Source organism: Sus scrofa, chromosome 1 (genome assembly GCF_054392235.1).
Source record: "Sus scrofa isolate SSC_HxYL_T2T_F1_AM1 chromosome 1, Sscrofa_HxYL_maternal_Yorkshire_Landrace_v2.0, whole genome shotgun sequence".
NCBI classification, from domain to species: domain Eukaryota; kingdom Metazoa; phylum Chordata; class Mammalia; order Artiodactyla; family Suidae; genus Sus; species Sus scrofa.
Window position 1 is genome coordinate 168,264,197 of NC_139383.1, and position 24,153 is coordinate 168,288,349.

The 24,153-nt window shown below is 36.0% G+C and overlaps 1 long non-coding RNA gene across 4 annotated transcripts in view; it reads left to right on the forward strand.

Moving 5' to 3' along the window:
- LOC146406837 (uncharacterized) overlaps positions 1–24,153 on the forward strand; it is a 487,766-nt gene that overhangs the window by 67,320 nt on the left and 396,293 nt on the right. For 3 of the 4 annotated variants that reach the window (XR_014841176.1, XR_014841179.1, XR_014841178.1), the window contains one exon: positions 23,284–23,409. This is a non-coding gene — a long non-coding RNA (uncharacterized LOC146406837). Of the gene's footprint in view, positions 1–14,861; positions 14,948–23,283; positions 23,410–24,153 lie in introns of all 4 variants that reach the window. The other variant, XR_014841177.1, reaches the window with a different exon arrangement.

Genomic DNA, 24,153 nt, shown 5'->3' on the forward strand with positions numbered 1-24,153 from the left:
ATTTTTCTCTATCCTAAAAATCCTCTACTTATTTATTTCTCATTATGCCCCTGAACACAGCTACAAGGCACTGATCACTTTGCTGTCTTTATAGTTTTGCCTTTTCCAAAATGGAATCATAAAATAGCCATTTCAGATTGGCTTCTTTCAATTAGTAATATGCATATAAGGTCCCTTCATGACTTTTTGTGGCATAATAGCACATTTTTAAGCACTGAATAATATTCTTGTTGTCTGAATGTACCATAGTTTATCTATTCTCATAGCGGAGACGTACTTCCAAGTTGGCTTCCAAGTTTTTGGCAGTTATGAATAAAGCTGCTGTAAATATCCATGTGTAGCTTTTCATGTAGACACAAGCTCTCAACTCCTTTAGGTAAATACCTACCAAAGAGCACCATTGCTGGATTATAAGGTAAAACCATGTTCATTTGCTTAAGAAACTGTCAAAATGTCTTTCAAAGCAGGAATACCATTTTGCATACCCACCAGCAATGAGTGAGAATTCCTGTTACTCAATTTCCTTGCCAGCATTTGGTCCTGCCTCTATTCTGGATTTTGGCCATCTTAATAATTGTGTACTGGTATCTCATTGTTGTTTTAATTTGCATTTACCTGATAGTACATAAATGTGGAGTATCATTTCATATGCTTATTTGCCATCTATGTATCTTCTTTGGAGAGTTATCTGTTAAGGTCTTTGGTTCATTTTTAAGTTCAGTTGTTTGCTTTCTTACTGTTGAATGTTTGAGGGTTTTGTGTATTTTGGATAAAAGCCTCTTATCAGAAGTCTTTTGTGGAGTTCCCGTCATGACGCAGTGGTTAATGAATCCGACTAGGAACCATGAGGTTGCGGGTTTGATCCCTGGCCTTGCTCAGTGTGTTAAGGATACAGTGTTGCCGCGAGCTGTGGTGTAGGTTGCAGACGTAGCTCGGATCCCACGTTGCTGTGGCTCTGGCGTAGGCCAGTGGCTACAGCTCCGATTCAAGCCCTAGCCTGGGAACCTCCATATGCCGCAGAAGCAGCCCAAAGAAAAAGCAAAAAGACCAAAAAAAAAAAAAAAAGAAGTTTTTTGCAAGTATTTTCTTCCAGTCCTTTGGTTTGTCTTCTAATTATCTTCATACTGTGATTTTGTAGGACAAAATTTTAATTTAAATAAAGTCCAGCTTATTGACTAAATTTTTTATGGACTTTGTCTTTGGTATTGAAAAGGCATCATCATACTGAAGATCATTTAGGTTTTATCCTTTGTTTTTGTCTAAGAGTTTTATACTCCAGTGTTTTACATTTAGGTCCATGATCCATGAGGGTTATCTTTTTATTATTCTTGGAAGGAGAAACCTTCAACCCTAAACCAATGGCAGAAGCAATTAAAACACCTTGGAGGAATCTGGTGGAGTGAATTTTTACACTCCTTGTCTTTCTGTCCCCACTCCAGGGAAGCAGCTAGTCTGATTGATGAGAGCATGGGTTAGGTATGTTAGAATCACAGTCCAGACCAAAAGACCTGAGCTTAGTCTCCAATTCTGCTGCTTACTCTTTTGTGAACTTGAATAACTTACCTGACATCTCTCTCTCTCAATTTTTTTTTTTTTTATGGCAAAGTAAAGTTCATCATTGTACCACCATATATAGGTTTGTTTTAAGGATTTCACGAGTCACTAGATGTCAAGTACTTAGAACAGTGCCAGGCACATAGCAAGTACCCAGTATATATTGGATTATATATGGTTGTTATTTGGCTATATGACTAATGGGCATTGTTATTGTGCTTTAAAATTAAGAGTCAGGCCAAAACTCTCTTCTTTGACTCTGCTAAGGTACGACGTGGTGCCTGAATCTATCTTTTACTTCCTGACATCAAGGGAAGAATTTCTCCTTATTCTGCTGTGATGAGCACAAAGATGCTCACCTACTATTTCTATCATTTGACTGACTGGTGTGATGGGAAACAACAGAAGGAGGCCCAATTGGGGCACTCTTTTCAATGAAGTATTTGTAGGGGAGACTTGTTTTGGATGTAAATGTTTCCTTACTGGGCCATTCACATAATGCCTACAATTTGATTTTCATTTAACTGCTGATTCTTAATATGTAAAAAGCTAGAAAAGAAAAGGAGGATTGGATTAGGGGAAGAATTCATCACCTAAACAGAGAAGGTCACCTAAGAAATCTCTATAACATAGGACATTAATTATTCCCAGATATTTTTCTCAATCTTGAAGAAACAAATTGTCCTTTTATGGGATTTAAAAAGATATGTTAGGGAGTTCCCATCGTGGCTCAGTGGTTAATGAATTCAACTAGGAACCATGAGGTTTCAGGTTCGATCCCTGGCTTCACTCAGTGGGTTAAGGATCTGGCGTTGCTGTGGCTGTGGTGTAGGCCGGCAGCTATAACTCTCATTAGACCCCTAGCCTGGGAACCTCCATATGCAGTGGGTGCAGCCCTAGAAAAGGCAAAAAAAAAAAAAAAGACAAAAAAACAAAAGAAAGCGGTTGTTGTCATCAACTAGCCTAGGGATTTCCAGTCTTCAGTACCATGGATGTTTTTTGCCATATGAAGTTTATGGACAGCTTTACAGAATAATGTTTTGAAATGTATAATATAAAATATGTATAATTATTAAAAACGTGTAAATAGATTATAATTTATCTTTGCCGATACATAAGTGATAAGATATACCAATGGGTCTAATAACTATTATGCTTTTGAAGCAGTAATGAGCTTAAAGGATGTTTTGAAAGATCTATAATATCCTCATGTGATATGATAATATCTCTGACTTTTATTGACAAAAGTCTCAGGTGCTGCTGATACATCTCTATTTTATTTATACTCAAAATAGAAATAAATGCTGAGTTCATTAATATTGGGTAGTTGTAATTTTCTGTCTGATACCACGTTCTTCTCCTTACCTCACCTGGGTACCTCACTGTCAGGTACCTTGGACCTCGGGTTAGGGTCTCTGACCTAGGCCACCATGATTCCTTAACAGATATGGAAATTGAGGCCCAAAGAGTTACAGCTTGCCCAAATTCATACATTGTTAATTTCAGGCAAAGCTGAATTCAGAACTATAAGTCCCTGATTGCTAATCCATTGTTCATTGTCTCATGCTGTTCTGGCTGCTGTGAAACCATTTTGAATAAAGATGAAGAGAGATTTCTTTTTATTGTTTTCTAACTATTGAATTAACTTCATTCTAAACTGAGTATTACTAAAAAACTTGTAAAAAAATATGAGCAACTTCAGCAGATTTGGGTAAAAATCTAGTTAAAAAAAAAAAAAGATCATCTCAGGAGAAAATCAGTTGGTTCTTTTGAGGTTTTCATATGACCCTGAATTTTCATCTCACTAAGTCCAAATTAACTTTTTGTTTTGATTTGAAAACACTGAGTACAGCTAAATTCACCTTAATAAAAAGTTGCTTAAGCTCAGGGAACAAGAACTATTTGACTCTCCTAATTAGCATATTAAGTTTTGAGGTAATATTTCCCATGATATTATTATTTTTCCTACTAATACACCCTTTTGCTTTATTCTCTTGGGCTCTCTTTATTTCTTCAGTTAACCTGGTCCAATAGTTCTGTGATTCCTTGAATGTCCTTTATCATTTAATGTATTAAGTGAAAATTTTTGATTCAGAGCAGAATGTGAATTCTTATGTTTATCCAAGGAAAAAAGACAGCAGAGTAGTTAAGCCTCTCAGGGCATTGTAAATTAGCTAAAGGCTGAGTAGTGAACTTTATATTTTATAATGAAGGATACGTTCTCATAGAGGCCATATTTTGCTTTTGCAACTGAACAATGTATAAACAGGGAGCATCTTGAATTCAGAGTGTTTCTGTGTCATACTTGAGAACAATAGCTCCCCATATCCTAATGATGGAATCTGAATGCAAAATTGTTGTGTCAAGTGGAGTGTTTAAAATGGGGACTAGGGTATCTACATTTTGGTAAAAATTAATGATTTTGGGGTAATGTTTATGTGATATTAGTTGCATAACAGCAATATTGCTTTCTTTTAATGAGTTTTTCTTATATATGAGTATAGTTTAACTCCTTATATAAACTACATGATAACTAGTGACTGGCAATAACTCAGAAGGCTCTTTTTATTTTTTTTTTTTTGGAAAAAAAATGCTCTTTTCTTTTGGCCTTATGTACAAATTATCCATCCTTAGAAACTAGATATGAATTGGAAAAGTTACTGGGAAAGGGAATGGAAGAGTTTTGAGCAGAAAACCAAAGCCAAGTGACAGGTCAATAGTCTGTACAAACGCAGCAAAAGTGGATGATAAGCAGTTGGTGAAACAGGATGGAGAGAGTCATTGCCTAAATCCAGTTATTCATCTGGAAAATGTGTTGAGATGTCTAGGACTGCCAGGCAGCTCAATCCACCATGAACTCAAATGTTCCAAGTGCTGGAATAAAGAATGCTTTAGAAACAGCATTTACTGAGATTGTTGGATACCTAAAGATGTGCTTGCTAGAATGTAATGTAGTATTGTTTCAGTTTTTCTGCCTCACTTGTTTTTTCTTTAGTTTATCCCTAAACACACACTTGTCCACCTCTCAACCTCCCAAACAACAGGCCACCATTCTCGTGTGTGTGCGTGTGTGTATGTGTGTGTGTGTGTGTATTTGTGTGTCTTCCTAAATATGTGTTGTCTTTTAGTGGGCAAATGTTTTTACTTTTCATTATTACTGTTATTGTGGATATCTTATTTTCCTTACTTTTTTCAATAAACCTTACTTTTTTAAGGTCTGTCTATATGTTCAGCTAATTCTCTGCTCCTTCTAGTTATTACATGATGTTCCATAATGTACATGCAACACATTTTCCCTATCTCTTCTTTTAGCAAGGAGATAATCCCACATTGCTTCCAACTCCTTGCCACCAAATATGATGCTTCAGTGAACAACCTTATATATGTGAGGGTTCTAAGTTTTGCACAAAGGCTTGGCATCTGGTATTTTGCATCTGAAATGAGGGTGCTGGTAAGCATACTCCTTTTCATCTGGAAACTGTTCATGGTCATGATGGGGCAAGGATATACCGATAGGAGCCCAAGTGGATGATCACCTGGAATGTATTCCAACCTCTTACATTGTTTACGTTGTTTAAAGGCCCTTACTCTTGTTATTGATTGGGATCAATTACTTCTGTCAGTTGGGTGCCTCTTGGGCACCCATACAATGCCCTGAATGCAACAATAACTTGTAGTGTAAAGAAACTTTTGTGTGTCCTGTGGCAGGTGTTATGGATGGAATTGTGCTTCTCCAAAATTAATAGGTTGAAGCTTTTATCTCCTATTGTGCTATATATGTAGTCAGGGAACTTAAGGGGGAAACTAATTAAATAGGAAGGTCATAAGAATGGGTACCTAATCTGATAGAAAAGAAGAAACACCAAGGAGATAAGCTATGTTTCTCCACACACAAAGAAGGGGCCACATGTGGATACAAGAAGGTGGGTACCTGTAAACCAATAAGAGAGGCTTCAACAGAAACCAATCCTGACACCTTTATCTCAGACTTCTAGCCTCCAGAACTGTGAAACAATGAATTCCTTTTGTTTAAGCTACCTGAGCTGTGGTAATTTGTTGTGGCATTCAGAGAAGGCTAATGAAGAAAGGGTCCACCCCTTTGGATGCCAGGAACTCCATCCTGCAAAGTTCTAAGCTGTGGGAACTACTTCTACTCCAAGCTTGCCAGATCCTATAGAGAACATCATACCATGTAGAAATCTTCGGTTTGATATATATACTGCATCCTGAAGGATGAAACCCATTTTTTCAAAGTGTTGACTCTGAATTAGCATTTCAGATGAACCACTATAAGGCTATTTCCTCATTCTGTGAGACTAGGTACCTTCAGATATGCACCATATCAATAGCTGCATACCATACCTGAGCCTCCTTAATCTTTTCCAGCAGCGATACTGCATCTGGCAAAGCAGCTGTGACCAGGTTTTCTGCTTGGTTAATTTTGTAGTGGCCTACAATTATTCTTCAGGATCTATTCCATGTCTTTGAGGGTCAGAATGGCAACTTAAATGAAGGTATCATAGGAACTAACAGCCCTGCATTAATTATGTTTTTAATGATGGTTATCCTCCATGGATACTTTTTTTTTTTAATTTACTATCTTGATTGAGTGAGTGTTGGAAAGTAAGGGGGATCATGCAGTTTCATAAGTTTTCACTTGGCCTTTCCACTCTAATAACTCTTACCTGACAGAATAGAGAACTAATAAGGTGGCCATACCAATTGCCAAGTATATCAGTCCAATTACACTGGAGAAATGGCCACTGATAGGTTTATGGACAAACTGGGCTCAGTGTTAGTAGACTCTAACAAAGTGCCCAAAGGCCTCTCTGATAGAAGGGGGCTTCATGTTGATGCTTTGGAATGCCAGGTCCCAAACCTTTTAACCAGATTTTGTAACCAGTAGTCATCAAAATGACCATAATATCTGGTTAGTCCCCTTTCTCCACTATGTAAATGGTTTTAGTACCTTTGTAGCCAACCTGGAAGAATCATCACTTAACCATGGTCTTGAGAATTTTTCTGACAGCTACCATTTCTGGAAATGGAGTCTCAATCTGACTATTGTTTCAGGCCTGTGCTTAAGCAATAGGCTTTGTAAATTTTTAATGGGGGTGACCAAGCTCAGCCACATGCTGCTCTACTCTTGATTTTTTGTTTTATAAATATTAAGCAGCACCTGTGATAATCCCTTGCCTTTCTATTTTATCCCAAAGGACACCACTATCTATTAAGCATCTGCACAGCTCCATGAAGGTCAGTCACCTTGGCTACCCCTCCTATTTTGCCTGGTAACTGTGGCCTCCTGGCTTCTGCTGGTTAAATCCTTCTACCTTGTCTTTTATTTTGTTGGGGAGGACATCAAGTTCAGCTCTGGGACTGCCTGTCCCACTGTGGACCCTGGTCTACAGGAGACAGTCACAGTGAAATTAGTGATGCTACAGCCCTCTTGTCAGTGATACTCACTGCAGGCAAAGATCTAAGCAGCTCATCCTCATGGCCATCACATTTCCATAACCCTAGGCTATAAGGACAATTAATGAATCCTTCTCTTTATATTCTTGGAATTAATAACTCAATATGCATATGAAGCAAAAAAGCAGCAATTCAAGCACTAAGGGAGAATAAAAAGGTTTTATATACATTTCATCTATCTTTATCTTATTTGCAGGATGATATCAGCCGGTTCTAATAATTGAGTTAGGTAGGGATTTGATGAAATAATGTGGGTACCACTGCTCATTGGGAATTCTGAATAAAAACCTGAGGAACAAAAAAGAAATCATAAAAAATACTACATATATATACATGTGTATGTGTATATATATATATATATAAAGGGAGGTAAAAAACAGAAAATGCAAGTGGAAAGCAGAATTAATGGAAATGAAATAAGTGGGTAGACAGGGAAATGACAGAAAGCCCCAAAGTTCATTAATAATAATAATAATAATAAAGCAGTTGGAACCTGTAGTTGGATTTGAAGGCTAGGGTTTCTACTGATGGAAAGTTAATGTTATGTTAATTATGCTAATTTGAGTCCTCTGAAGAAAGCAAAGACTCCAAAACCAAAATTTTAAACTAAAATTAATTCATGCATATTTCACACAAACAGCATGTTCTGGTATCACATTTATTAAAGTCACTGCTGGTTGGAAGCAGTGACAAGCTACACTTTTCCAGTGCCTTCATAAATCCATGGTAATTAGCCAGAGATTTTGGAGACTACTCATTAGTAAATTATTTTTCTCAGAATGCTTCCAAACTTCAAGCCCTTTTTATTTGAAAGAGTTATTCATCTCAGGCATTAAGAATATTTTTATCACTGATTTCTGTTAATTGTTTTAACCAATTTAGATAATGCTCACTATGTCCTGGGCACTGTTCTGAGATGTAGCGTTGCAATGCGGATATTAGAGATGCATTTTCAGTCCTCACAGAGTTAAATGATGTATGATCATCCATGTAATTATCACAGTTTATTAGAGATTAAATGTTCAGATTTACTGATATATATACACACACACACATAAAGGCATGTATTCAGATTTATATCCACACATGTGCAAAATCCAAGAGTCACTCTTTTTTTAAATTTACATTTTATATATCTATGTATATTTGTATTTTGCTTTTTTGGGGGGGCCACGCCCAAGGCATATGGAGGTTCCTAGGCTAGGGGTCCTATCGGAGCTACAGCTGCCAGCCTATGCCACAGCCACAGCAACATGGGATCTGAGCTTCATCTGAAACCTACACCACAGTTCACGTCAATGCTAGATCCTTAACCCACTGAGCAAGGCCAGGGATCGAACCCACAACCTCATGGTTCCTAGTCGGATTCGTTTCCACTGTGCCATGACAGGAACTCCCTGGTGTCATACTTGACTCTTCTTTATTCATATCTCACATCTTATCCATCAGCAAGTACTGCCACCATTTCTTTTAAAATATGTCCTGACCTAACCATTTCTACTTCCTCCAGCTCTAACATTGTAACCTGAGTGGCCATTATGTCTCACCAAAATTTCAGTAATTTTCTAATGAGTTTTCCTTCTTCCACTCTTGCTTAGTCCCCTCCCACAGCCTTTTCTCCACACATCAGCCAGAATTATGTCAGATCACTTCATTCATCTGATTTCATCCCCAGTGGCTTCCCATCTCAATAGGAATAAAGATGGATATATGTGTTCCTGCCACTGGAAACTCCATTTATTTCGCTTTATGTAAATGTCTTGCTCACTTCAGTCCAGCCTCACCAGCCTTCTTGCTGTTCCTCAGACACAGCCAGCTAACCATCTCATGCTAGCTGAGTCCTTTGTGCTCTCTTCTGGCTCCCTGAAATCCTGCTCCAAGGTGGCTGTTCCCCTCACTCCAGTCTTGTCTCTACTCACGTGGAGAACACTTGACAAGATGCCTTGCTAACTGTCCCATTCCTCTCTCTCCTCCTTTGCAGTTATTTTTTACTTCCTCATCCAGTTTAATTTTCCCTTATAGCACCACTTGATTATGCACATTTTAGTTTGTCTGTCTCACTTCTCCTAGTAAAATGTAAGCTCTTTGTAGACAAATATTTATCCCTTTAATCTGCTTATTTTGGTGAATGTTCTTTGCGACCTTGAAAATAATATGTATTTTGCTTTTTTGTGGAATATTTCATAAATGTTAATGAGATCAAGATGATTGATGGTGCTGCTTAAGTCAACTTTATTCTTTCTGATTTCCGCCTGCTTGATCTATTGACTACTGAGAGAGGTATGTTGAACTTTCTGACTGTAACAGTAAATTTTTCTATTTCTTCTTTCAGTTGTACTTTTTTTTCCTCATCTATTTTGACACTTTGTTTTTAGGCGCATAAACTTCAGGATTGTTTTGTCTTCTCAGAAAATCAACCCCTTCATCATTAAGTAATGTGTCTTTTGCCCGTGCTAACTTCCCTTGCCTGAAATCTACTTTGTCTTAATACTCCAGCTTTCTTGTGATTAATGTAAGCATTGGATGTATATTCTCCATACTTTTACTGAGTTTTATATTTAAAGTTGTTTTCTCATATACAACATATACTTGGGTCTCGTTTTTGCTTTGTTTTTATCCACAGTGATAATTTATTTTAATTGATGTACAATGCATTCCATTCAGATTTAAAGTGATTATAAATACCTGTTTTTGTTTAATCTAATAATCCTCTCTTTCTACTTTCTGTGATTTTAATAAAGCATTTTATGTTTCCATTTTAACTGCTTTTTGGCATATCAGCTATATTTTTCTTCTAATTTAATTGAGATATGATTAATATACAGCACTGTATAAATTTAAAATGTACAGCATAATAACTTGACTTATAACCTCATGAAATGATTACCACAGTAAGTTTAATGAACATCCATCATCTCATATAAATACAAAAAAAATGAAAAACATTTCCTTATGATGAGAACTCTTAGGATTTATTCTTTTAAATATAGCTTTCATATATAACATACAACAGTGTTAATTGTATTAATCATGTTGTATATTACATCCCTAGTACTTATTTATCTTCTAGCCGAAGTTTGTACCTTTTGACCACTTTCATCCAATCCTTCCCCTTCACCCCCACCTCTGGTAACCGTAAATCTGATCTATGTTTCTTATAAGTTTGTTTGTTGAAGTGTAATTGACCAACTGCACTATGTTAGTTTCTATTTCACAAAATAGTGATTTGATACTTCTGTTTTTATTTCTCTTTAACTTTTGACGGATAATCTCACTGGATAAGTAGTTTTAGGTTGGTAGTTTGCATGGTTTCTGATGAAAAGACCTCTGTAATCCTTATACTTGTTCCTCTCTTAAAGTAAGGTGTTTTTTTCCCCCACTCTGGCTTCTTTCAATATATTCTCTTTGTCTTTGGTTCGAACATGGTGTGCCTCAATGTAGTTATTTTTATTTTTATTTTTTATTGTTTTTAAATCACCCGTGGGATTTTTATTTTATTTTATTTATTTTTTTTATTATAGTTGATTTACAATGTTCAGTGTAGTTTTTGTATTAACTTCCTGGGTGTTCTCTGAGCTTTCTGGATCTCTTGTTCAGTATCTGTCATTAATTTTGGAATAATCTCAGCTATTATTACTTCAAATAATTTTTCCTTCACTGTTCCATTTTTATTCTCCTTCTAGTATTCCAATTAACCATGTCACACCTTTTGAAATAGCCCTGCAGTTTTTAAGTAGTTTATTTATTTTCGTTATTCCTTTGTATTTCAGGTGAGACATTTTGATTTATAGGGTTGTGTGCATGTGTGTGTGTGTCTCTGCAGCTGCAGCATATGGAAGTTCCTGAGCTAGGGATTGAATCTGAAATCAAGCCACAGCTGCAGCCTATGCCACAGTTGCAGCAATGCCAAATTCTTTAATGCACTGCACCAGCCTGGGAATCAAACCTGCCCCTCCACAGCAACCCAAGTCACTGTAGTTGGATTCTTAACCCACTGTCCCATAGTGGGAACTCCTCAATTTGTATATTTTTAAGCTCACTGATTTTTTCCCCTTTGGCCATATTGAGGCTACTGATGCTCCTGTGGGAGCTTTTCTTCATTTTTGTTGCAGTGTGTTTTATTTCTAGCACTTCTTTTTGATTCTTAGAGTTTCAGTGTCTATGCTTATATTATTCATCTCTTGATACTGTATGCTTTTTTCCAATATATGTTAACATACTAATCATAGTTATTTCAAATTATCTGGTAATTCCAACTCTATGTCACATTTGAGTCTGGTCCTGATTTTTTTTTTTTTTTTTTTTTTGTCTCTTCCGAGTATTTTTTTCTTGTCTTTTGGCATTCTTTGTAATTTTTTGTTGTTGTTGTTGATTATACTGATTATACTGATTATACTGTTGAATAATATGAAGTGAGGTAAAGTGACCTTCAGTGTTAGGCTCTCTGTCAACCTGGCTAGGAATTGGGTTCTGGACTGTAAGTGTGAAAAGGTTTCAATTCTTCTAAGTTTCTGTCTCTTCTCTCTATGTTGGGTTTCTCTATGTACTCCTTCTCAGATAGAGTCTCTGTCTTGATGTAATGCATATTTATCAAACTTGAGCCCTGTTTGCTTGACGGTAATGTGTGAGAGAGGGTAAGTTTTCTATATCTAATGATTACATTTCATTTTTTAGCAGGTCTATGTCTCAGACTTGTGACTTTCACAAGTGTTTTTCTAGCAATGGAGCTTTTTCTCTCTTGGGTAGGAAAGCAGGAATGTCCTTCTCCAGCTGGGCAGTGCTCTGGTTAGCCCTCCTGCCCCCCAGAAAGCAAACATTATTAGCTTCTTTGTCCTTTGTTCCTGGAGGCAAAACCCATTGGGTATATACAGGGCCCAATTCAAGTTTAAGGAGGGAGAAAGTAAGTTTGTAAAAACCAAAGTTGCTTTTGCAAAAGAATCAATGTCTCTCTTTCCCAGAAATGGTGCCTAATACAGTGTGCTCTCCAAGTCTCCAACTTCCTCCTTGAGGTTTCTCCCCTCAAGCTAGTGGACGCTCTGCCATCAGTAGATAATGACTTTGACTTTCTGCATCTACCTGTCTCCAGATTTTGAGGTAGTGAATTGCCCTTTAAGGATATTTCTCAGAAAAAAACAAGAAAGTCCATTTATTTTTCCATTTACTTAGCTTTTACATCTTTTAAGGATAGAAATGATGACTTCCTAGCTTTTTACATATCAAAACAGAGATTAAAAGTCCCCAGAGTTTTTATATACAGTATTTTGTTTTCCCTCTCAAAATTCCAATGAGCTATACTGTGAATTGCTTCATCTCAAAGACAGGTCACTTCATGGAGTTCCCGTCGTGGCGCCGTGGTTAACGAATCCGACTAGGAACCCTGAGGTGGCGGGTTCGGTCCCTGCCCTTGCTCAGTGGGTTAACGATCCGGGGTTGCCGTGAGCTGTGGTGTAGGTTGCAGACGCGGCTCGGATCCCGCGTTGCTGTGGCTCTGGCGTAGGCCGGTGGCTACAGCTCCGATTCAACCCCTAGCCTGGGAATCTCCATATGCCGCGGGAGCGGCCCAAGAAATAGCAACAACAACAACAACAACAAAAAAGACAAAAGACAAAAAAAAAAAAAAAAAAAAAAGACAGGTCACTTCTTATCACAGACAGATCTTTTAATTTCAAAGAACTTAGTGACATATAAGTTTATGACAAAGAAAATGTTAGAAGTCTGTTTTCCATATTCCACCTGTTATCTATTTTTATTACATTTCTCTCTTTTAAGGTAGAAAAAAATTGGCTCAAATAGCTTGCTTTCAGTGAGTTATTCATTCACTCATTTATCAAGTATTTAGGAAGGATATACTGTGGGCCGAGCATTGCATAAGATTCCATAGATAACCTCAGTGAAAAAGATAGGATCCCTGTTCTAAAATACTCCAGGGTCTCGTGGGAGGGGCAGAAACCTAAACATATAACTTAAATACTTTGAGGTAAATGGCAAACCAGAGGTATATACAGAGGCCAATTCAAGTTTAAGGAGGGAGAAAGTAAGTTTGTAAAAATCAAAATTGCTTTTGCAAAAGAATCAATGTCTCTCTTTCCCAGAAATGGTGCCTAATGTAGTGTTCTTGATATTTTGCCACTCAGCAAACATTTTGTCTGTTGGTCACTGAAATATTCAAAAAACATATTTTTACATCTTGGACTGTAAATAGAAGTACCATTTTCACCAGCAATCTCATGTCTGAACAATAATAATTTTACTTTTTGTTAGAGCTCAGAGGTCTGTCCCATTTTAGAAACAGATTATTATGTTTTAAAGGAAGCCTGAGAGGTCTAGGTGCACTGACACTGATATTTTTAACAACTCTTCCAAAATGTATGTGCTCAAGTGACTTTTGCTCCCTTTAACACAATAGTCACCTTCAGAAGCTATTCTGTTATTTCAGTAATGTCACCATTGACCAAAAAATTAATGGACTGTCTCCCTGGGAATTGCTTTTAGACTCTATATAGTACATTATTTTGTGTACCTACAATAATAGAAAATCTTCATCCTTTGAGATTGAATGTGACTTATGAACATAACCAAAAGTCAAACATAAGCTAAAGATTGGTTAGAGAATCTCAATGAATAAAACAAAGTTTATTCAAATTAAGGGTCACCTGAAAACAGAAATAATTTTAACAAGGCTAATAAAAATATTCATCTAGTATAAAACTTAAAGGGCATGTATCAAAATTTATCATATGTAAGAGGATTATTTTGCAGGCAATATTATTTGAATTTATATATTTTGAGACTTTTAAAAGTACATTACTGTAATGAAATATCAAGTTTAAACTTGCATCCAAACCAAAGACCTAGTATACATATTTACCATTTAGCAAACAAATTGGATCAATCATACCATTACCCCCAGAATTATAGTTTTCAATCAAAAGGGGTTCAAATACTTAAAAACAGTGAAAATATCATTCTTTCCTCTTAATATTTGGTTAATATCAGAGTCCCAAATCCTTCCTTTTTCTTTAAACACTTACCTCCATGTTTAAGAATCTCATCAGTGTCTATTGTGTCAGCAGAACCACTTAAAGAGAAAATAAAGGAGAAAAAACATACATTAACACATTAGCAGATGATAAGTCTATGTCAACCAAGGCAAAGGAGAAGACAGAGATGGGAAGAAATAAAATAAGTACTTATTCTCACAGCCATTTCTTTCCCCATGGAATAAAATTGCACTATGAAATACCTGACATTGTACACATTGCTTTGAAATTGTATCTTGTGGGTGTCCCCCGTAGTCGAGGCAATAAAATGTGATAGATTTCCAGTCTCTATCGCTTCAGGTAGGATAAATTTAGGAAACAATCGGGATGTAATTGAGATCAATACCTGGTGCTGAGAAACTTTATAGCGGTCTCACTGACTGATGGGGAATGAAGACTCACCCACAAGTAAGTCCTTTACTCCAAAACTCTGTTCTTTTGTCTCACCTCTTAGAAATCAGTTACCTCTCAGTACAAGAGCCATCCATGATGTGTCAACATTTATCTGAATTTTGGTTAGATGTAAACCACTGCTTATAAGTAATTTAGCGCAGAATTATATTTAAACTATATACTCAGCTGAGTATGTGGGTAATGAAAATAAGTGCAGCTTTATCTGTAACACTATTGAAAAATAAAGTCACTCCAAAAAGAAAACCATCTTGCCACAGAATGCGATGAATAATAATACCTAATATTTATGAGAACTTAATAGGGCACTTATCTCATTTAATCCTCATAGCAACCTTTCAAAATCAGCTCTAGTCCTATTAAGCTTGTTTTTTTTTTTAGAATCCTCAGTAAATTTCAGCACAGAGAAGTTAAACAAGTTGCTCAAGCTTTCACAGCTAAGTAGAGATACTGGAAGTCAAATCCAGGTATATAGACTCCAGCGTTGAGTGTTTAATATAGTGCTATACCAAAAAGACTCAGTGAGGCCTGGAAGAATTGTAAGATGTGCTCCTAAAAGCCATGGTTTTGATTCCATAAATACCAGAAAGTGTTTTAATGTCTTTCAGTGTGTTTGCCAGTATAAGCAAAAGTCTGTCTGCGTTAATCATGCTCAAGAATGTAGCCTTCTTCCTTGTTTTTAAGATTGGTACACAACACTCTAGCTCTCTGGTTATTAGCTTCACAATTGAAAGGGATTCGGCTCATCCTCATGTAATAAGTTGCTGAGTTCAAAGATCAGAAATGTAATGGCAGTGCCTTCAAAGGGTCTAGTGCTGTATATTCTGGTCTATGCTCTACTTCCCTTCCTTTTCCTGAGTTTCTCTTTGATCTCAAGCTAAACATCAGAATCTGCCTTTTAAAAGGACTTGAAGTGCCTTTCATTTTCCCTCAGCTGCCTGAGGAGCAACAACTTCTGCATCTTACATGAAAAAAATGTATTTCTCCCTAAAAATAACTTCGCTTTCAAATGCCCCCTGCAAAGAGGTTGAAATAATTTATCTTGAATTCTGAGAAGACAAAAGAAGGTAATTGCATGGGTGAGCCATTACTTGCAGCAGGGGAGGCAGGCAAAGGAGTCATTACCAATCTAGCAAAGGCAGTAACAGAGCATTTCCTGCTTATAGCTTTGCGGGAGAAGAGGTAAGGGTGCAGGCAGACTCCTCTGGGCCATTCACATCCTTTTTTTGGATTATGAACACTCACCACATCAGTGTACCCTCTGGATGTTCTGTGGCGGTTTCATTCTCCTGTGGTTCTCTCCTTCCTCCCATAATGTTTTAAGTCCTAAGAGTCAAAAGTGCCTAAACAATTCAATTTCCTTGTTCCTTAGCTAAAATTAAACTTGTTGAAAGGAAAATACCTATGAAATTATAAATGATCTTTTAAATTAGTAGGACAGTATATGGAAATATAAAGACCAAAAAAGAGAAGTACATGATATGATGTACAGCAAAATTCATTAGTACATTGGACATGGTAAGCACTCACTATAAATTAAATTTTTAAATGAGTTAATACATTAATTTGGCCTTATATTCTCTGTTGCTGCAAAATGTCTAGAATGTTCACTGGAACTCCGTGTCTGAAAAATAACATTTTTGCAATTATTTATTGTTTTTCTGAGAACTGTGTCAAGTTCTGGCCATTTAATTAAAATGTACCCGTTCCAGAGTTCCCGTCTCGCCTCAGCAATTGACAAATCTGACTGGCATCCATGAGGACGCAGATTAGATCCCTGGCCTCACTCAATGGGTTAAGAATACTGCATTGCCTTGAATAAGCTGTGGTGTAGATCGACAGCTACAGCTCCAATTTGACCCCTAGCTTGGGAACCTTAATATCCGTGGCCATAAAAAGCAAATTAATTAATTAAGGAGTTCCCGTCATGGCGCAGTGGTTAATGAATCCGACTAGGAACCATGAGGTTGCGGGTTCGATCCCTGCCCTTGCTTAGTGGGTTAACGATCCGGCGTTGCCGTGAGCTGTGGTGTAGGTCACAGACACGGCTTGGATCCTGCATTGCTGTGGCTCTGGCGTAGGCAGGTGGCTACAGCTCCGATTCGACCCCTAGCCTGGGAACCTCCATATGCCGTGGGAGCAGCCCAAGAAAAGGCAAAAAGACAAAAAAAAAAAAAAAAAAAAAAAAAAAAAAAAAAAAAATTAAATAAATAAAATAAAATGTACCTATTCAGAGATTTAAAAAAAGAACTTTAACACGACTGTGACACATTAATCATTCATTGTCATCATACATTTCCTTTCTCTCTTACAGTCTTCAACCTCCCTGTTACTTTTCTACCTACCATTCTAATCCTGCCTCAACTTAGTTCTTATTTTATTCCCATAGTGGATGAGGTTGTAGTGGGTTTTTGGAGTTCTTACCACATAATTTCCTGCAAAAACAGTGATATAAACAATGGTTATATTCCCAAGCAAGCCCACAAAACCCATAATAAACTGAAATACTACGTATCGGCAATAGTAATTTTTCTTGCTGTTGTTCATTGTGAGTCATTTAGTCAAGTCATTTAACCTTGGTGGGCCTCAATTTCCTCTTCTATAAAATTAGGGGGCTGAACTCCATGCCATCTGTGGCCCTTTTAGCCTCAATCGTCTGTGGCAATGCTTCTATTGCATTATGAATTAGATGGGGAAATAAACTGTGAACCTCACCATCATCTCCAACATTGTCTCAAGTTTCATTCTTTGAAATTCTAATTGGATTCACTTTGATAAAGCAGCCAGTTTATAAACTTGGCCCTTACTGCAATCAGTCTTTTTGTTTTTAAGTTGCCTCTTATTATATAAAACTAGAGCCAGTGACGTATAGATAGAAAGATCAGAAGGCTACTGAGTACTCTCAGGTTGACTCAAATTTAAGTCAGAGTAAGAAGAGCACAGTGTTGCTGTGAGTGTGGCCTTTGAGGTCAACTTGAGTTCAGTGTCCAGCATCACCACTTATTAGCTCTGTAGCTTTGGGCAAGCTAGTTGACTGACTATGCCTCATATATAAAAAAGAGAATAATGCCAGCACCTACCTTATGGGGTTTTTATTAGGACTAAGTGGAAAAGTGAATTAAAATATTAAAAGTAAATTAATAAACTATAGGCATCATTGTCATGAAAAGTAATACCTAAGAATTTATCTTCTGGTTAAGTCAGAGAGCTGGATGTTCTGCCATATTCTAATACATTATTTTGACTTTTCTTCAAACTTCAGCGTGACAAGATTTTTAATATAGCTATTCTGGTACTTGTTTTAGATTTAAATTTCTTTTTACCACTTACATTTTTTTCTAAATTTTCCAGGTTTATTGAGATATAATTGATATGTAACTTTGTGTACATTTAAAGTGTACAATATGATGATTTGATACGTGTATATATTGCAAAATGATTAGCACAGTAAAGTTAGTTAACGCCTTCATCAGGTCATATACAGGTCACTACACTATGAGTAGTGAGTATATATTCATTTATTTTTACTAAGTATACTTTATGTATACAAGCCTAATTTTCTGTTTGAATTTAGGATTGATATAAATGTTTCAAAATGAAATAGATTTCTTATTAATAATAATAATAAGGAATAAAATCTAACTTGTTTTCAGTTGGTTCCCTAAAAAGAAGTGTTCAGTACATGTTATTAATGCAACAAAATTTTTAAATAAATGCATATTTTCCTACTCCTTCCTCTATATTTCTCTCAACCCAAGAATATGACCTTTGGGTGTCAGGGTAGTGTTGGTATTTTAGGAAATACAGAGACTCAGGCCTGATGTACTCTAGTTGCTTCTGCTCTGCCCAGAGTGGCCAGAACATGATGTCATCTTCCAGTAATGCTGATCAATCATGAAAATGTTATTGATTACTGGTATACATGGATTGCTAGTCAAATGCTTTGAAAATGTAATTTATGGGATATGCCTTCTAGAAGACGAGAATCAAATTTTTAAATGATCAGCTATAAAATACTGGACAATCAAGACAAAAATCAGAATTTCTGAAGGGGAGAACATTAGGGAAACTTTAGTCTATCTGAGTGATAGGGAACTGGATTTTTAAATCATAAGAAGAGGCAGAAAGGAAGGAATTTATGATTACAAAGCATGGCATACATATCAGTTCCTCTAAAACAGGTCATATATGTCCTCTCATTTAAACCTCAGAACAATGAAGTGTCCAGCTTTCATGAGAAGTCATAAGTTTTAAAAAGTTAGATAATTTGGCCCAACATTGCTAGCTATAAAGTATGCAGGTAGAATTTAAATGTACATAAATCCCGTGATTTTTCCTATATGTGCATAAGTAGGAAATGAGTGAGAGAAAGCAGTTGGTAACTTTTACTATAAAAAAAAGTTTTTGTAGCAAAAAAAAGTATCTACAAGATGATGATTCCCACAATTAGGACTTTTAAGTAAATTACCAGCAGTTATTGAGTATCAAGTATATACTTTAACCGGGGCTTTTGTTTTTAAGAAAGAAAATGAGAAGACTGTTATAATGTTTAGACTTTATAGAATTTATATTCTAAGTTTGCCAATAAAATAGTAATGGAACATTGTTATACTATTAGAGTCTGTGCAAATTGCTACAGAATCATGGTGAAGAGAAATTTGTATTCTACTTGGCAGAACAGGATATAATTTATTGAGGTGTTATTTGACATGAACTTTGAAGATAGACTGACAGTTTTAACAGATGTAGAAAGAAGATGAACATCACAATATAAAGAAAAATATATGAACCCAACAAGGCAATATATTTTCTGAGCAAAATTTAAAGTTTAGTGTAGAAAGACTAAGGTAGAAGGAAATCAAGAGAAGGTCAGTAGATGATATGGGTATAAGAAAATGGAACTAGATCTTAACAGCAGAATAAGATCTTCTGTGAAATGTGAAGAAGGTGAGAGAGGTCATAGTGAAGGTCTTTTAAAGGATTTTTCCAAATTATGATAAAATCCTGAGTTGGGTAAATAATCATGGAAATTAAGAAGAAGAGATAGAGACATTTTAAAAGCAAAACTATTTGTGTTTGGTGTTAGGTGAAATAGTGCATATAGGAAGAAAAGAAGGAAGGAAGGGAAGAAAAGAGGGAGCAAGCAAGCGAAGGAGGGAGGAAAGGAGGAAGGAAGAATGGAAGGAAGGAAAAAATGGCAAAATTATTCAGAAGTTACTGGGAACAGTGACATTACCTGATTTGAAAAATGAAGGACTGAGCATAAGTTTAAAAATATAAGGTGAATTTGGGACATTTGATTGAAGGTGCCTGGTAGAAAGTCTGAAATGTAATATTGAGCAAAAGATTTCTGAGAATTTCAAGATACATATGAATTTTAAAGGAGCAATTTACGGTAGGTTAAAATCAAGGACAACTCTTGAGTGGTGTCATTCACATCCTCTTACTCAGGATGGAAGAGTCAGGTGTGTCATTCATTAATACAGAGGAGATGTACATGAAGGAACTTAGAATGTGTTTTGTTTTCAGAGAACAATGTCCAAAAGCTTGTAATGCCATATGTAAATAAAAGTAGAAAATGAAGTTAGTTTCAGAAACGAAAGGGGGGTGTTCACTTTTGTAAAACAACATAAAAGAAATTACAGAGAGATGATGGTGATAGATAGGTAGATAGGTGGATAGATAGTTTATAATATGGACTCTGGGTGATTATGATGTGTCAGTATATACTCATCAATTATAACAGATACACACCTCTGGTAGGAGAGGCTGATAATAGAGAAGACCTGGAGTTCCCATTGTGGCGCAGTGATTAATGAATATGACTAGGAACCATGAGGTTGCAGGTTCGATCCCTGACCTTGCTCAGTGGGTTAAGGATCTGGTGTTGCCATGAGCTGTGGTGTAGGTCGAAGATGTGGCTCGGATTCCATATTGCTGTGGCTCTGGCATAGGCCAGTGGCTATAGCTCTGATTGGATCCCTAGCCTGGGAACCTCCATATGCCATGGCAGCAGCCCTAAAAAAGGCAAAAAGACAAAAAAAAAAAAATATATATATATATATATATATATATATATATAGAGAGAGAGAGAGAGAGAGAATACTATAGGTATTAGAGAAGAGGGTATATAAGAAATTCCTACACCTTTCCCTCAGTTTACTGTGAACCTTGAACTCTTCTGAAAAAAACTTAAAGTCTTAAAAAATAAGATAAAGTTAAAATCAGCAATCAAGTGTGTGATTGGAAGTACAAGGTGGTCTCTATGACATATAGCAGAGTTTGACACAACACTGTAAATCAACTCTACTCTAAAAAAAATTGGAAACATATAAAGGTATAAAAGTACTAAAACAGGTAACAAGCTAAAATAGATGTGCAGCATAGCAGTATAGAAGAAAAATGAACTTTAAAATTACAATGACTTGTGCTCTCAATCTCAACTCTACCTCTTAATTTGTCACATGACTTTGGGAAAGTGATTCAGCCTCTATTAACTGAATAATAATATCCATCTTACAAGGTGTTATTATGAGAATGAACTAGATCATATGCATAATGTATCTCAAAAGCCTGGAAAATGATCAATAATTAATAGCCAGTAGTATTGTTATTGTAATGCCCATATGATGAAACATTCACATTGCCTAAATTAATATTCTTGTGAATAGCTATTTGTATTCTTCTATTATATGTAGTACTTTCCTAGACCCTGAAAGAAAAGGGCAATGGAGAAGAAACTCTGCCATTTTGTTATTACAATTGCTGAGTTACAGTGAAGCTCAATTTAATTTAGAGGGTATGAATATCAGTACATTCCCAGAACTTTATTACAACCTGGGAAGAGGATCAGTGAAATGCAAGGGTCAGAAACACAGCACTGGGCTCTGAAACAAATAGAGCAAAGGCTTAAGTTGGAAGAGAGATCAAAGATGTTAGGAAGGTCAAGGACAGAAGTGGCTTTAATCCATGCTTCCTTACTCTGCCCACTTTAATCAGTGGATCACTTTGACAAAACAGAGGAGAGGACATCGTGTAGCCTGGAGCTACGGAATGAATCTTAGGCTTGTTTTTAAACACAATGGGCAAATCTAACATTTTATGAATGTCTGATGAACTGAATTAAATTGAACACTTTCAGTATGCTCAGCACAGTCCTAGGTTCCAGGTAAAATGCAAAATAGATTATTTCTGTCTTAAAGTAGCTTTGATTGAAATGTAGTGGTGGACTAAACCCAGAAAAATATTTTAAAATAGAAGTATGAGATAAATGAATATCCATATAGAGTGTAATTACTACCCTTAGTAGTAATCATGATGTTGATGATGATGACAGTGGTGGTAATGTTAGGCAATATTTGTCTGCAACCTTTATGTTCCAAAAGATGTTAGACATTTTATATACTTGTAAGCATTTACTTTTCTTGTCCACACAGTCAGAAACCATCATCTTGATTTTAATGATGGGTAATATGTACTAAAGTCTAGATGTTTGGATCTCAGATGCATAGTATTCTTATCAAAATAACTGGCCAAGAAAGAGAGTTTATAATCAAATGCCACAAAAATTGGAACAAATTTCATTGAATAAATATAAACAACTGCAATTGTTTTCCAATGCAGTTCACAAATATATAAGAAGTATAGGATAGTACTAGTTTTAATAATCCCTGGTACAAGGAATTTATTTTTTTATGGAATCATAAAAATGTGTTTATACCACCAGTAATTTAAAATAACGATGCTACATGCAACAGCTATTATTATAATACATAATTTCAGTGAACCAATAATTAAATAATACTTCAAGTTATTTCAACACTTCTGTCATGTATTTCAAAATGAACTGTCTTATATCATCAAAGACTTTTCTTCATTATTTGAATCATTTTCTGACATGAGGATTTCTAACAAGTGTGTTGCACTGAAAGTGCAGTGTATATTTCTCTAGTTCTCTCTCTCTCTCTTTCTCTTTTTAATATTCTGGGTATTAAACAAACATCAGTCATATATAAAAGCAAGACTGTCTTCCTACAGTGCAATCAATTAAAGATCATGTTCCAGCAGTGATTAGCGAAGTTCTTTGTTCATCATATTCAGTTGAAGAGGGAATTGGTATAAGCAATGTTTTTTACAGAGATCAGGTCTGAGCGTGGAAATGAATACAGTGGCAAGACTGCCCATAGCATTATCATTCAAATTAAAGTTAATGCTTTAATGATTACCTTATAAATATTAATATACTCATTAGTTCACTTTGGCAATGCTTACTTTTCATACCTGTGTCATGCTACCCCAATAAAAGGAAAAGAAAATGTCAGTAAGCAAGTTTATATTTGACAGCCTCCTGCTCACTGAGACGCCCTTCTTCATTTATTTTACCTAAGTTTAGGGAAATGTTTTGGAAGCAATAAATATAAAGGAAGCAGTTTAGCTACCAGTTTAGCTACAAGCTTCTTGGACTGTACACAGTATAACATAGTTATATAGACTTCTGAACATTATAAATCCAACATTCTAAATAGTTTGACATAGAAAAATGCAAACATATGATTTAGATAATATCTGGTTTATAAAAATTCAAGTAATAAACCAAAAGATTACATAAAGTCAGAGTAAATTAGGAGTGAATGGAGAAAATAAGAAAGTAGAAGAGAGAAAAGAAGAGAGACTGGAACAAAGAAATGGACACAGGAGGCCATGCATATAAGAGCAGCAGTTTCTTCCATAGGGTCTGTGAGTGAATATGGAACTGAGCTCCCTCAGGGTAGGTCTCTAATATTTGTGTTTGTTTATTTTCAAGGTCCTGATAAAAGTTCAGCAACAGAGTGATGTCAATTAAGTCTCTGCATTTCTTCCTGCCTTTCCCCGCTGCCCCCATCCACAGTTTGGATCCTGCAGTGGGAAGCACCTTTGCAAGTCAGAGAAAGTGAGTACATTCCGGAGTTTTTTGTTGTTGTTGTTGTTTTTCTCTTAAAACAAGAATTTGTTGAAGCTTTGTATGTGAGATGTGAGGGAAAAACAGAAACCAAAGTTTAGTTTTGTTTTTGAGGCGTTAAGTGAATAGAATGGAAAAAGGAATGTTGGGAAATAAGAGAAACCATGTTGCCGGTTTTGGAGAGCCATCTCTTGTTTCTCTTATCAGAGCCATTCTAACAGGTGCAAGGCAATAGCATATGGTTTTGGTTTGTATTTCTCTGATGAATGGTGATGTTGAGACTCTCCCATGTACCTGTTGGCTATTTACATGTGTTCTTTAGAAAAATGTTTATTTTGGTCCTTTGTCCACTTTTAATTAGATTGTTTCTTTTCTGCTATTGAGTTGTACAAGTTCTTTATAAGTTTTGGATCTTAACCCTTTATCAGATGTATAGTTTACAAATATTTTCTCCTGTTTTTACATTGCCTTTTCATTTTGTTGATTATTTCTTTTGTTGTGCAGAAGCTTTTTAGTTTGATAAAGTCTCACTTGATTTTTGCTTTTGCTGTTTTTTGCTATTGGTGTTACATCCAAAAAGTCATTCCCAAGACCAGTGCCAAGAAGTTTTCTTCCTACATTGTCTTCTAGGAGTTTTATAGTATCAGTCATTACTTTTAAGTTTTTAATGTATTTTGACTTAATTTTTGTCAGTGGTGTAGGATAACAGTCTGATTTAAGTCTTTTGCATGTGAA